This window comes from Thermobia domestica, chromosome 17 (genome assembly GCF_964235325.1).
Source record: "Thermobia domestica chromosome 17, izTheDome1.hap1.1, whole genome shotgun sequence".
Classification (NCBI taxonomy): domain Eukaryota; kingdom Metazoa; phylum Arthropoda; class Insecta; order Zygentoma; family Lepismatidae; genus Thermobia; species Thermobia domestica.
Window position 1 is genome coordinate 83,773,859 of NC_137470.1, and position 16,950 is coordinate 83,790,808.

Genomic DNA, 16,950 nt, shown 5'->3' on the forward strand with positions numbered 1-16,950 from the left:
AGCCAATACCAGCACAACTGAAAGGAAATGCTACGTAATTATTAAATTTAAACATTACGTGATTTCCTTGTAAAACCAGACCCGTTTCTCTTGGCCTGTGAGACAGTCCGGCCGATGAATTACCATAGCAAGCGGTGTAAATCACTGACTCGCGATACAAAGATGTATTACAGGTTTGGTAGAACAGGTGTATAACAGAGACAGCAAGAAAATAATCAATGACAGATTTTTTTTTACTTATGTTACACTGGGAGATTTTCAGTTAACTCACCTGAAAGATATAAAACTTCCTAGGCTCACTTCCCTCATGTTCCACCAGAAGCCCTGTAATTGGCTTCTTGGGAATAGTGTCCGATAACATGTTCGCCCCGCTGCCCAAGAAAATTTAAACAGACTGCGATAACATTTCTTTTAGCCAGAAAGTTAAACTGGAGTTTATAAAAATATCGAGGCGTCTTTTGCAAGGTTGACTGATTTCATCAAGATTCTATATTTATAACTACCGTTTAGTTTTCGAATCTCCTAAAAAGAAGCAAAGTTTAACTTTCTTAATAAAGAACGATGTTTCGATATGCGGTACAAGCAGACCTCATGTACACTTTCATCCAAGAGGGGGCGTAAGAATTAAACCTCTACAACACGTCGACCCCAGTTGGTTTCAACTTATTTCCCTAGGTTTTATAGTCTATAAGAACAATCAATGGGTACTTCTCTTGAGCTAGATCCTTGGACTGTACCAAGCTGCTTTTGAGACAGAACGTCACGAAGCTTAACAATATTCCGTAACAATTATTTTAAACCTTTGGTCGTAAGCTTGTAAAGTATTCACATGCAGGTTATTGGCCTGAAATTCTAAAAGTTTTTTTTAGGTAATTGGGAAGGGGAAAAACACTCACGGAAGCACACCTGCCAAATATCTCTGTGCAACATGCTAGGAAATCAAATGCAACTACTTATTGTTCTCCCTTCCTGCCTAAGACGGACTCCATTTTATGCCCACCAGGGTGTAGCAGCATACAGACTTCCCTTGGCCTGTGAGAAAAGTCCGGCCGATGAATTTATAAAGCTAGCGGTTTAATGCACTGACTCGTTATACAAAGTAGTTATACAGGTCTGGTAAAACAGGTGTGGAATACAGACATCAAGAAAATTACCAATTGACAGAATTTTTTTTTTTTGTACTTAGTTTACATTCGGTGATTTTCAATTAGAACATCTGAAAGATCTAAAATTTCTTAGGCTTACTTTGCACATCTTGGAGCAGAAGCCCTGAATTTTCTCCCTTAGTAATAGTGTTCGAGTACTTGCCCGAACGATGCAGAACGATGCAGAACTTGATCCTGATTTTGTACCTGATCCTGACTTTGTGCCTTCGTGTTCCTGGGAAAGGAACACAATGGCTGTTGGAACGTGTATGCCAAATAGAAAGGACTTGCCTAAAGCTACAGTTGTTCAAAAGAAACTGAAAGAAGGTGATATGGTGTTTCAGAGTAAAGATCATCTTTTGTGTGTGAAATGGAAAGATACAAGGGATGTCTTGATGATTTCAACTAAACATCAATCCACTGAAGTTACAGTGAAATCAAAGAACTGTTCTGTAGGGATGACAAAACCAAACGTAGTGTTAGACTACAATATAAACTAAGTTGGTGTGGTCAAAAGTGATCAATTAGTGGCGTATTACCCCTTCAATCGGAAGCAACTGAAGTGGTGGACAAATGCATGAATACTATACAAGTAACAAATGAATGGATATTATACAAGAAAACTAGAAGTAGACAAAAGAAGAACAATGTGCATTTAGCAGACTTCGTGCTGAAACTGGGGTAAGCTTTGACTGAAAAAGCATGTGTCGAAGCTCAAGTTCCTGAAACCTCAACTTGAACCAACAGATTGACCGGGAGACATTTTGCAAAGAAGGTTCCCGCTACGGAAAAAAAAGAGACGTACTAGATATAGTAAGGTTTATTCTGATGTAGGAAAGGTATATGATGGCAAACGGAAGCGAAAGAACACAACGTTGATGTGTCTTGATTATGATGTGGGTCTCTGCATGCTAAAATGTTTACCTTTTTATCGTAACAGGCTAGGTACACTTAAGAGCTCAAAGTACTGCCCATTTCCTATATCGAAAATCACATTCAAGATAAACCATTATAGCTCCCCTTATGACGCATGTGTGCTTGTAATGTTGGTTTGCGAATGTAGAGAAAGCACTGACCTTTCATGTGGTGTAATAAACACACATATTAACCTATAGAATATTTTTTAATTCTTTATTGAAGAACACCAAAAATGGCTGGTCTTCTGAGTACTTTTTAAAAACAAACACGCCGGCTCTCAAACTGCTAAAGTTATTGGAGGATTTGAATTTCTCGATCTTCTGAACGGTTTCTCACCGGTGAGTAAAGTTCTGGTAAGTTTCCCTGTGTAGCAGAATAGTGCACCAACTATATAAGCTTTCATATCTCAGACGGAATGATCAATAAGAAGAATTTCTGTAATCTTATTTATTAAATTCAACACTACCTCATCTCGCTGACATGAATAGAGTTTGCGTGTCCCCCCACCGAATGAAAGTTGTCTTCTCAAGAGCAGAAAGTAACTCCACAAAATGTACATGATTAATTGCCAGCATTTGAGGCTTACGAAGTGTATTCATCTCTAACACTGAACCAGACTGTCATCTGGCCTGGTATGTAAGCGAGCAATTCCTTGGCCGTTGACCAGAGCCATCCTAGATCACCAAATAAATTCCTTTAAAAAAAATAGAAGCACCAAATCGTCTGTAAATTTCTGCTTAGGTGTTCGCTGCAGTAATACCATGGGAAGCTCCCTAGGGCACATTCCTAGTAAAGCCGTTAACCTAGGCAAGAAAAAACTCAAAATACACAGATATGTTCTTAGATCTATACTTCAGACTTTTTTCAGAAAACATAGTAATTCTAAGTTAGCGAAACGTTCAGATAACATTTTACTAAGAGGAGATCACGAGATACGTGTTGTTGTCTTATCAAAACGTACGCAAGCAATTAGCATGCACTACAACCAACCACACATAGTAATATTTGATAAGAAGCGTAGTGAGATTGGGATTTTTCAATTGCAACTCATACGTTGTAATAAACATTCAACTTGTAATAGGCAAGTAATCTGTTGAATTATAACATTCATATGGCAGAAGAAATAAGATATATCTACAAGGCTTCCGAATTTGGCTTTCTGCAGAAATAATGATAATACTAATTGTAGATATTAGAATGCATTTAGATAAAAAAAATTATATATCAGTAGATGCCGAGTTCCGGGATGATATTAACATTAGAACGAGTGGAATTAATTTTCATGTAGTACAACCTACGAGAGAAGGTGGTTTCAAACGGGAAAAGTACTTCAGCACATATTGTCCTTTGGACTTGCAAATTCGAAATATTCGGTTACAACCAGTGACGTGCGGAATAAGAAGTCTTTAGCTGAGAAAGACTGAATATCACGCGTTATAACGATGAACAAGTTGATGGGTCACTTGCGATAGGGCAGGCATCCCCGAGCTTGTCAACCTTTTTGTAATATGCTTTCACTTTTTTCATGATTCAACAGACTGTGACACGATCTCAGCTATTCTCAGCAGTGAATAGGTGGCAGCCTACAAGATCCTTCAAGAAGAAGAAGAATTGTGAAAGTTAGTTAGAGTCTTCAACCAACCAAAACTCAATCCTGACAAAATGCTCATGATTACACATTTCTTATTCGCCCGTATGGAGAAGGATACATGATATCAGGTATAACAAGGGAGGAGTATTACAAAGCTTCAATGTGGCCACTTTTCCCCCTACTAACACGGCAGCTGTTCAGTATTCAATTCGGAAGTACCTCCAACTCCATGCAAGAAATGCAAGAAAAGTAAACAAAGCACATGCGTTATGACATTAGATCAGCCAATATACTGGAGAGGAGTTGAAATAATAACTCAGCTGAAGAAATTTCTGAATGGTCTTAAATTGTACCACTTTAGGACGTTTGAAGTTAAGTAATTTCTAGGAATGAATGGATACATTATGCAGGAAATGGTAAAGAAGATCTTTGGTGTATCGTGTACACTATGACAACTTTAGTGAAAATGCTGAATGGCCATGCCTACTCAAGATCTTTGAGTACTCACTTCTAGACTTTGCTCGGGGACCTCTTAATGTGGTTATGTAGAAATTTACAAATGTCGGAGGAGATGACAAAATCTAGGATCTGCGATTTTATTAACAACGTCTGGATGACGAAATTAATATGCGTCATTTACATGAAAATGAAACTGCATGAAAAAAAAAACATATTAGGATATCTCAAATTTAAGACGGTTACATTTTCCGAACCTTTAACTTTGGCTGCAGTATATAGAGATGGTCATAATCGTATTGCAATTGATTCAAACGGACTAGATTGAACAGGGGACTACAAACTTCATTTGAAGGCAATTAAATTCATGCTTTCGTTTTCTCACGCAGCTGGTCATCTTTTCTATGAAAAATTTTGCACATCACTATACCCAACAGATGGTAGGCCTGGAGGCAAATATGGTACCAGAGAATACAAGAAATTAACAACTCAAAGAACATTCACAATTCGCAGGAAAAGAGGCCTTTTTGAGCGAAGTACCGAGACATGATTATCGAAGAGTGCTTAATTAAGGGCACAAATTTTCTCGGGGATTAACTCAACGTCAGACACAACGTTAGCAGGATTAATGCTTCGTTCTAAAATACTGTTATTGTAACAGAAGGTCTACAGGACTTATGTGCTCATCTGTTTATCAGTTTATCAACTTTATAAATTCATCGGCCGGACTTGTGTCACAGGCCAAGAGATCTTGTGTTGTGTTCCAAGGGCTCAAAAACGATGCAGTAATGATTTTAGAGCTCCTTTACTCACATTATGCAATCCATTTAAAAAACCGTGGATTTAATTCTCCATTTAATAGGACGAGAGAATCACAGACATATAGCTTTGGGAACGAAAAGCGGTTTGTTTTAGGTGGGCCCTTGGGATTGGAAAATGTTGTGATATCAAATGCAAAAGACATAAGTCAATCAATGATAATCAAGCAATTGCTATACTTCCCGTTTATATACAACTACAATATTATTAGAGAGTGATTCCTGCTGAAGTAATCTGCATAGGACTAACAACGTTATCTCCTTTTTCTTAATTTTTAGCCTGATAAACACGTTTTATTCCAAAGAGTAGTGTTCCTACGAATGTATTACTGAAAGAAATCTCCTGTATAACACTCGAGGCTACAAATGTGACTTTATATAGCGTCCTTGCTGTTCACTAGGACTTACATACATAGTTGATTAGGATTCACTAGATTGCGGTCTATCATTAATAATATTTTCCCGATTGTATCCTATAAAACTTGGTATGGAACCCATTATATTCTAACCTGCAAGGCAGCCTTCCTTTGGGCCTGAGACCTGTCATCTGATCTGTGAGACAAACAAAGAATCGATTTCACTTCTTTTGAGATCTTCTCTTACACGGTTAGGTGGAAAATATTTACGGTATAGTCAGTCCTGTGTTCGCTACCAACTTAGTAACACTGGTCATCATTACAAAGTAACCAAACGGTAGGCTAATCAAATAATCTTTTCATGTAAGCTCACTGTATGCTACCACACCTTTTATAGCGCAGAAAAAGTCATTTATTTCAAATATCCCTTGATGAAAGTTCTCCATATCCATGTTTTCGATTGAAAAAGTAATCTTATATCACGGTACTTTTGTCTGAAGAGACTATCGTCTCACATTTCTTCATTCTGACATCTACCTTTTCTATAATGCTATACACTCATGTTCTTGGTGTGTCTATGCTGTCTTACTCGGAAGTTTTAATCTAGTCTTCACTCAGGTCTCGCGTCTCGATTTCCTATTCTCAAACAACCTTTGGAAAGTTATTCATCTTGTGAAAGCTTCGCCACTACGATTGTTTAATGATGAGATACACACCTCTTCTTTTGATATAAGCAGTGTAATCCCTCTGTATTTCTTCAATATTTTAACATCAACTACTAATACTAAATATTGTACTTTTCTGCATATTGTAATTACTGCGGGAAAAGTGAACAAGCAGATGCGTTATGACATTAGATCAGCCATTATACAGGAACGCCGTTCAAATCGTAAATCAGCTGAAGAAATCTCTGAACGGTCCAAAGTTTGCTGTTAAGTAATTTCTAGGCACGAATGGATACATTATGTCAGGAAATGGTAGAGATGTAATTTGTGTATCCTGTACACTATGTAAACTTTAGTGAAAAAACTGGATGGCCATGCTTACTCAAGATCATTGTGAACTCACTTCAAGACATTATACGAGGACCTCTACATATAGTTATGAAAACATTCACAACTGTCGGATGAGATGAAAAAAACTATGATACACGATCAACTACGTCTGGATGACGAAATCAATATGCGTCATTTACAAGAAAATTAAACTGTTAAAAAAAATTGTAGGAAATCTCAAATTAATACGGTTAAATTTTCCGATCCTTTAACTTTGGCTGCAGTTTATAGAGAAGGTCATAATCGTATTGCAATTCATCGAAAGGGACTACAACCTTCATTTGATGGCAATTAAATTAATGTTTTCGTTTTCTCACGCAGCTGGTCATCTTTTCTATGAAAAATTTGCACATCACTATACTCAACAGATGGATGGCCTGGAGGCAAATACGGTATCAGAGTATAAAAGAAATTAACAACTCAAGGAACATTCACAATTCGCAGGAAAAGAGACCTTCTTGAAAGAAGTTCCGAGATATGATTATCGAAGAGTGCTTAATTAAGGGCACAAAATGGTCGGGGATTAACTAACGTCAGACGAAACGTTAGCAGGATTAATCCTTCATTCTCAAATCCTGTTACGATAACAGATGTTCTACAGGACTTTTGTGTTCATCTGTTTATCAGTTAATCAGCTTTATAAATTTATCGTCCGGACTTGTCTCACAGGCCAAGAGAAGCGGCCCTGGGTCTACAATTTAATTACGTTTCTAATTACCTAAAAAAAACTCCTATTAGAGTTTAAAGCCAATAACCTCCATGTAATCCTTTACAAGCTTACGACCACATGTGTAATATAACTGTTACGGAATATTGTTAAGCTTCGTGACCTTCTGCCTCAAAAGCAGCTTGGTACAGTCGCAAAGGATCAAGGTGTGAGAAATATAAATTGATTGTCCTTATAGCCTATAAAGCCTAGGGAAATAAGTTGAAAGCAAGTGGAATCCGCGTGTAGAAGGTTCATTCTTGGATGAAAGTGTACATGAGGTCTTTGCATGTACCGCATATCGAAACTTCGTTCTTTATTAAGAGAGTTAAACTTTGCTTCTTTTTAGGAGATTCGAAAACTAAACGGTAGTTATAAATATAGAATCTCGATGAAATGAGTCAACCTTGCAAAAGACGTCTCGAAATTTTTTATAAATTCCAGTTAAACTTTCTGGCTAATAGAAAGATTATCGCAGTCTCCTTTACTTTCCTAGGGCAGCGGGACGAACAAGTTATCGGACACTATTCACAAGAGGGCAATTTCAGGGCTTCTGGTGCAAGATGTGCGAAGTGAGCCTAGGAAGTTTTATATCTTTCAGGTCACTTAACATCAAATCTCCCAATGTAACCTAAGTAAAAAAAAAAAAAAAAAATTGTCAACTGATTACTTTCTTGCTGTCTCTGTTATACACCTTTTCTACTTTACCTGTATAACAAATTTGTATCGCGAATCAGTGATTTACACCGCTAGCTTTAGAAATTCATCGACCGGACTTGTTTCACAGGCAAGAGAAGCGGGTCTGGTTCTACAAGGTAATCACGTACCTAATTACCTTAAGATCTCTTATTAGATTTTCCGGCCAATAACCTGTATTTGTATCCTTTACAAGCTTACGACCATACGTCTAGTATAACTGTTACAGAAAAATGTTAAGATTCGTGGGCTTCTGTCTGAAAAAAAGGTTGGTACAGTCGCAAAGGAACAAGGTGCTGAGCAGTAAACATTGATTATCCTCATGTCGTATAAAACGTAGGGCAATAAGTCGAAACCAATTGCGATGAACGTGTAGTACAGGTTTCATTATTACGACATGGTGTGGATAAAAATGTACATGGAGACTTTGCATGTACGGTATAACCAAACTTCGTTCTTTATTAAGAGTGTTAAACTTGACTTCTTTTTAGGAGAGTCGATAAGTAAACGGCTGTTACACAATTTTAAGTGTCCCTGAAGATGGCAGAATCCTCGGAGTCAATCACCTGCTGTCGAACATCTTAGCATATAAAACAATCAAACAATAAATAATTGTTATAAACGGAAAATTGAATAATACTTTGGTACGCGAATGTGATACCTAAATGAATTGGTTTAGTTCGCTGTGTGTCCTGCTACCGTTTAGTTTTCTTTTCGGGTAGCAAAGCAGCTCTTGTTAAAAGATTCCAAAATATGTAAACAGAATAATAAACCACCTTAACGTTTTATACGTTTTCTTATACCTTCATTTAAAGTTTTATCAAGATCGTATTTATGTCCATTTTATAAAGTCTATAAGGCGAGGGCGATCTCACAAAATAATAAGAAAAACTGATTGGATCAATTATTAAGCCCTTGTGAATGATATATTGGCTTTTTTTAGATGTTTCTCGTAAACATCTATATCAGATTGTCTTCTCATCTGCCATTTCTTCATGAACTCCATTGGCAGAATTCACAAAACCTTGAATACTTCATATCGGCTCTTTTCACTAAAATGTGGCTCTGATTTGTTTGGTTGATTGAAGACTCTACCTTTCACAATTCTTCTTCTTTTTGAAGGAAATTGAAGGCAGCCAACTATTCACTCATGAGTATAGCTGACGTCGTGTCATAGTCTGTTGCAATATGAGAAAAGTGAAAGCAATCTTTTAAGCCAAAGTTATCTTAAATTTATTAATTTCGTAGCATTTCCTTTCAATTCTTCTTGTATGTGGCTATAAAAGAATCAGCAACTGCTCATGAAGTCATCTACCAAAATTCTCAAAAAAACCTTAGTTTCCTCTATTACTGTTGTCCATTTACAGTAACCTTTGCTCGTTTGAAAACTGTTTGCATCATTTGAAGCTGTCTAGTGTTGATCTCAGAGTTTCTCAAGAACTGTGATTAAATTGTCGTGGCTTCAATCGCAGAATTAAATTCGATCGTGGCAGATATTTCCCGAAAGCTCTTTTTTCTCTTTCGGCATTTTCCATGTCTAATTGTAATTTATATCCATAAAATATAAGGCGAAAATAGAGCAAGAGTAATCTAAGGAATGAATGATTAATCTTTCTAATTTTGTTTCTGACGTTGAGTTAATCCTGGAGATAATTCGTGGCCTTCATTAAGCACTGTTCGATAATCATATCACTTGGAACTTCGCTCAAGAAGGCATCTTTTTCTGCGAATTATAAATGTTCCTTGAGTTGTTAATTTCTTGCAATCCTCTGATACCGTATTTGCCTCTAAAGCTTCCACCTGTTGAGTATAGAGATGTGCAAATTTTTCATAGAAATGATGACCAGCTGCGTGAGAAAACGAAAGCATTATTTTAATTGCCTTCAAATAAAGGTCCTAGTCCCCTGTTCATTGTAGTCCCTTTCAATGAATTGGAATACGATTATGACCTTCTCTATTATTGCAGCTAAAGTTAAAGGTTCAGAAAATGTCACCGTCTTAATTTTGAGATTTCCTATTATGGTTTTTGTCATGCAGTTTCATTTTCTTCTAAATGTTGCATAGTGTTTCCTTATCCAGACGTTGTTAAAAAGATCGTATATCCTACATTTTGTCATCTCCACCTACGGTTGTAAATGTCTTCATGTAGAGGTCCCCGGGCATAGTCTAGAAATGAGGTATCAATGATCTTGATTAGGCATGGCCATTTTCACTAATGTTATCATAGTCTACAACATATCCAAAAGTTCTTCTATACCATTTCATTTAACACAAAGTATCCCATGGTCTCTAGAATTTACTTAACACGATAACATTCTAAAGGTGGTACAATTTTGAACCGTTCAGAAATTTCTTCAGTTGCGTTACGATTGAACACCTTTTCATTCAGTTATTTGCATTATGCAGAAGTGTACAATCTATAGTATTAGTACTTGATGTGAAATATTAAAAAAAGGAGAGGGACTAGGCTGCTTATATCAAAAAGAGAAGTGTTTATCTTACCATTACACAATCGTTGTGGCGAACCTTTTCCAATTTAAATAGCAATCCAAAGGTTGTTCGAGAAAAGGAAATAGAGACGCGAGTGAAGACTTGATTAAATCTACCGAGTAAAACAACACTCACACTCAAACAATATGAGTGTATAGCATTAGATGAAAAGAGGTTTTAAGAATGACGAAATGCGATACGATATTCTTATCAAGACAATGCTACCGTTATATCATTCAAGAACTTGGATATGGAGAATTTTCATCAAGAGACTTCTGAAATAATTGCCTTTTGGTGCTTTATGAAATGTGTGGCAATTAGTTACTAATCAAAACATAAAGTGAGCTTATATTAAAAGCTTATTTGGTAGCCCATAGTTTGGTTGCTTTCTGATGACCAGTGTTACTAAGTTGGTAGCGAACACAGGACTGACTATACGGTAAATATTTTGAACCTAACCGTGTAAAAGAAGATCTCAAAGGTTTTAAATTCGATTCTTTATTTCGCTCATCGATCAGATCACCGGTCACAGGCCCAAAATAAGGCTGCTTTGAAGGTTAGTATATAATGGGCTCCAGAGCAAGTATTACCGGATACAATCGGGAAAATATTGTTAATGATTGACCCTAACCTAGTGAATCCAACACAGCTCTGTATGTAAGGCCTAGTGAGCAGCAAGGACATTATTAAAATGCACATTTGATAGCCTTGAGTGATAACACACTGGACACTTTCAGTAAATAATATATCCGTAAGAACTCAATTCCTTGGATTGAACAGTTTCTATCAGGCTAACGATCTAAAACAAGGTGAAAGCGTTATGGGTGCTAAGTAGATTTCTTCAGCAGGAAGCACTCTCAAATAGTATTGTAGTTGCAAATAAACTGGAAATATAGCAATTGCTTGATTATCATTTATAAATTAATTGTAATTATTGTAAGATTTTGTATCCCAACATTTTTCAATCCTAAGGGCATACCTAAGACAAGCCGCTCTTCGTTCCCAAAGCTATACGTCTGTGATACCCTCTCTTATTATTAGGGAGATATAAATCCACGGTTTTTTAAATGGTACACCATTGTATAATGTAAGTTAACGAGCTCTAAAAGCACTACTGCATCGCTTTTAAGACCTGGGTACTCAACACAAGTTCCTACGCCTTCGGATTAATTGTTGAATTCTTTTATTATCTGTAAGTAAATAGGAATTAAGTAATAGATGCCGATGTCCACTGCTGACTTCTAAATTTCACAGCATTATTAGAAGAACATAAGCCGTCGACATTAAGCTACTTCCGAATTGAATCGTGCACAAATGCCGTGTTAGTAGGCGAAAAAGTGGCCATATTCAAGCTTTGTAACTACTTTTTGTTATACCTGATAGCCTTATACCAGCAAAGACATCTTCTCTCCATACAGGCGAATAAGAAATGTCTGATCTTGACCATTGTTTCAAAATTCAGATTTGACTAACTAAATTGCACATTTCTTTTCTTTTTGAGGGTTCTTGAATGTTGCAAACTATTCTGTCATGTGTATAGCTGAGGTCGTGAAAAAAGTGAAAGCGAACTTTTAATGACGCTAAAGTGTCTTTAAATTTAATGATTTCGTAGCATTTACTTTCGGTCCTGCTGTATGTGGTCTTCATGAACTGTTTTACCAAGGTTTTACCCATCAACAGCTACAGATTTCCCGTTTCTAGTTCCATCTAATACTGTTGTCCATATAAAGCTACCTTTGCTCCTTCGAAAACTGTTTGCATCATTTGAAGCCGTCTAGTATTGATCTGCAAGTTTCTCAAAAACTGTGATTGAACTGTAGTGGCTTCAATGCCAGAATTAAGTTAGATCGTAGCAGATATTTCCCGAAAGCTCTTTTTTTCTAATGGCATTTTCCATGTCTAATTGTAATTCATATTCTAAAATATTAGGTGACAATGGTTCTAAAATAATTTATACACTTACGTAACGCAGATTTGAGTTGCCATTTGTAGTCCACACCATTGCGTGTAGAAGGACTCTTCCTTCTACGTGTGGGTTTTAAAACACCATACAATAGAGACTCTGCAATATTCACTGCAGCCGAATTGACATTCTTGCACATTGAGATATTATCACACAAGGAAGGTGGCATTAGCTCAACGTGTCAGTCTCATGATTAACTGATGCCCGCAAAATTCCTTTATAACTTCGTATTTCGGCCTCTTTTCCTGCGAATTGTGATTGTTCCTAGAGTTGTTAATTTCTTGTAATACCGTATTTGCCTCCAGGGCTTCCATCGGTTGAGTATAGTGATCTGCCAATATTTATAGAGAAGATGACCAGCTGCGTGAGAAAACGGAAACATTAATTTAATGCCTTCAAATGAAGTTTCTAGTCCCCTGTTCAATATAGTCCATTTGGATGAATTGCAATTCGATTATAACCTTCTCTATATCCTGCAGCCAAAGTTAACGGTTCGGAAAATGTCACCATCATAATTTCGGGGTTTACTAATATTTATTCTGTCATGCAATTTCATTTTCTTCTAAATGTTGCATATTGATATCCTCATCCAGACGTAGTTGTGTAAGATCGCAGTTCCTAGATTTTGTCATCTCCTCGGACGGTTATGTCTTCATAACCACATCTAGAGGTTCCCGAGCAATGTCTAGAAGTGAGTTATCGATGATCTTATCGTAAGTAAGCATGGACATTCAAAATTTTCACTAAAATTTACATAGTGTACAGGATACACCATAGTTCTATAGAATTTCATGACATAATGTATCGTTACAGATATTTCCTGAAAGCTCATTTTTGTCTTTCGGCACCTTCCGTGTCTAAATTTAATTTTAATCCATAAAATGCAAGTTGAAAATAGCGCTTAACATAATATATAAACGTACGCAGATTTGACTTGCCATTTTTAGTCCACGCCATTGCGGGCATAAGGACTCTTCCTTCTACGTGTGGGTTTTAAAACACAACACAACAGCGACTCTGCAATATTCACCGCATTCGAACTTATATTCTTGCGCATTGAGATATTTTCACACGAGAATTAACTCAACATGTCGCTCAGATGATAAACTGTTTCCTTCAAAAGTCCTTTAGAACTTTTTTATCGTATCAGTATTAGGGAATGAAGGATTAATCTTGCTAACGTTGTGTCTGACGTTGAGTTCCTCCCGACGAACATTTCGTGGTCTTCTTTAAGTACTCTTGGATAATTATATGAGTGACCTTCGTTTAAGAAGTTCTCTTTTTTATTTTTTTCGAATTGTGAATGTTCCTTGAGTTGTTAATTTATTTTAATGCTTTGATACCGTCCTGTCCCCCTGGTATAAGCCATATCAGATATAACAAGGAAATAGTTACAAACATTCAATATAGCCTGTTTTCCAATTTCTAACACAGCAGCTGTGCAGCATTCAATTCGGAAGTACCTCGAACTTCAGGATTGAAATGCTCTAAGCATGAACCCAATCAAACGAGGTTCGTGTGTAAAAGAGGATATGCGAATTCCAGTACCCACACAGCTACCAATAGCTCCTGCCATTTAAGCTTACTTACCTAAATTAAAAAGTGACAGAAAGATAGGATTGTGAACGATCCACATGTTACTGTAAAAGAGCCGATATGAAGTATTCAGGGTTTTGTGTATTCTGCCAAGAGAGTTCATGTAGAAATGGCAGAATGGAAGACAATCTGATATAGATGATTAGGTTCAAAAACAGTAGAAAACAATCATGTCATTGACAACGGCTTAATTCTTGATCCAATCAGTTATGATTATTATTTTGTGTTAACGTCACCGCCCTATAGATCCAACAAAATGGACATGAAGTTGATCTTGATGTATCTTTAATTGAAGGTATGAAAACATGGTATAAAAAATGGTGGTTTATTGTTCTGTTTACATTTTTTGGAATTTTTTTAACTAGAGCACCTTATATGCCGGCTTTTATCCTTACTCACTTTCCTCATCTCGGAGCAGAAACCCTGAATTTTCTCATTTTGTAATAGTGTTCCACTACTTGCTCGTCTCGGTGCCCAAAGAAATTAATAGATACTGCTATTAGTTTTCTATTAAATTGAAAGTTAAACTTGTGTCAATAAAAAATATCGAGGCGTCTATAGAACCTTGACTCTCTTCATCAAGATTTTATATTGATGAGGTGATGCGGTAAGAAGTGATGCGGTGATTAAAGAAAAAAATTGAGGATGGACGGGGATGTTCGATTTTTAATTACTGGTAGGATTCTTTATGAGAAGCAGCAGATGGAAGCTTTAAGGCCACATGGAAGCAAACCCGAAAGGAAATGCTTCGAAAACATTAAATTTAACGAATCTTGAGCTTAATTAAAAGAGTGCTTTCACTTTTTTGATGATGCAACTGGCTATGACAAACCGCAGCTCTACTCAGGAGAGAAGAGTTTCCTGCCTTCAAGATCCTTCAAAAAGAAGAAGAATTGTGTAACTTAATCACATTCTTCAAACAACTAAATCTCAATCCTGAAACAATGCTCAAGATTAGACATTACTTATCCGCCTGTATGGAGAAGGAAACATGTCCTTCTTGTTATAAGCCTATCAGGTGTAACAAAAAGTAGTTACAAAGTTTCAATATGGCCACTTTTTCCCCTACTAGAACGGTAGGTGTGCAGCATTCAATTCGGAAGTTCCTCCAAGTTCAGGAGCGAAATGGTCTATGCATGAACCCAATTGAATGAGGTTTGTGTTTAAAACAGGATACTACAGTAACATTACACATTCGCGTACTACAGTACTATTCAATTGTACGTTTATAACAATTGTTTATTGTTTTATTGTTTATATGTTAAGATGTTCTACAGCAGATGATTGACTCCAAGGATTCTGACATCTGCAAGGACACTAAAATTTGTGTAACTACCGTTACTTTTTGTATCTCCTAAAAAGAAGCAAAGTTTTAATAAAGAATGATGTTTGGATATGCGGTACATGCAAGGACTCCATGTACATTTTTATCCAAGAGGGGCCGTAAGAATGAAAGCTCTACTACACGTCGATCCCAGTTGGTTTCAACTTATTGCCCTAGGTTTTATACGACATAAGGACAATCAATGCTTACTGCTCAGCTCCTTGTTACTTTGCGACTATTCCGAGCTGCTTTTGAGACAAGGCCACGAAGCTTAATATTTTTCCGTAACAGTTATATTACACTTATGATCGGAAGCTTTTAACGGATTCACATGCATATTATTGGCCTGAAACTCTATAATCTCCAGCAGTTGAGGTTTACGAAGTGTACTCATCTCTAACACTAAACAACACATCATTTGGCCTGGTATGTATACGAGCATATCCATGGCCGTTGACCTGAGCCGTCGTAGATCACCAAGTAAATTCCTTTAAAAAATAGAAGCACCAAATCGGCTATAGAATTCTGCATAGATGTTCTCTGCATATACTGCCTAAAGTACAATCCTTCCACAGTCCTGCTAAGAGCCCTTAACATTAAGAAGAATGATGAATCACACAGATATGTGCTTAGAACTATACTACAGACTGTTATCAGAGAACATTGTAATACCAAGTTATAGAAACATTCTGATATCTAACTAAGAGGAGATGTCGAGATACGTGTTGTTCTCTTACCAAAACGAATGCAAGCAGTTAGCATGCACTACAAGCAATCCGACATAGCCATATTTGATAACAAGCGTAGTGAGATTAGCATTCTTCAATTACAACTTACACGCTGTAATACTCAAAAAATTTGTTCAAAAATTAGTGATTTAGAGCGCAATAGACGTGCCAATAATTCGAGGGTTCTATTTCGAAGTGTCCGGTAAGGCTAAACGTCTTATGCCGGCCAATGTCCTACTTACAATGCTGTGAAAATTAGAAGTCAGAAGTGGACATTGGCATCTATTCCTTAATTCTATTTGGCTTACAGCTAGTAAAGGAATTTAACAACAAATCTGAGACCGTAGGATCTTGTGTACCTAGCACTCGAAAACGAAGCTCCACCTTTTAGAGCTCCACCTTTTAGAGCTCCTTAACTCACATTATGCAATGGTGTACCATTTAAAAAACCGTGGATTTACTTCTCCCTTTAATAAAACAAGGGTATCACAAAACGAACAGCGGTTTGTTTTAGGTGGGCCCTTGGGTGATACCAAATGTAAAAATATAAGTATTAATTTATCAACGATAATCAAGCAATTGCTATACTTCCCATTTATATGTAACTACATTAGTTTTTGAGAGTGCTTCCTGCTGAAGAAATCTACTTAGGACTCATAACGCTCTCACCTAGTTCTTATTTGTTAACCTGATAGAAATGGTTTAATCCAAAGCATATTTTCTTACGGATATATTATTTAAAGAAAGTCTCCTGAGTGTTAACACTCGAGACTATCAAATATGCATTTAATTAGAGTCCTTGTTGTTCACTAGGGCTTATATACAGAGATGTGTAGGAGTCACTAGGTTCCGGTTTACCATTAATAATATTTTTCCTATTGCATAATGAAAAAACTGCTAGGGAACCCATTGTATTCTAACCTCCGAAGCTGCCTTACTTACGGTCTGAGACCGGTGATCTGATCGATGAGACAAATAAAGAATCGATTATAAGTTCTTTTGAGATCTTCTCTTACAGGGTTAGGTGGAAACTAATTACGGTATAGTCAGTCCTGTGTTCACTACCATCTTAGTAACACGGGTCATCACAATGCAACCAAACTGTGGG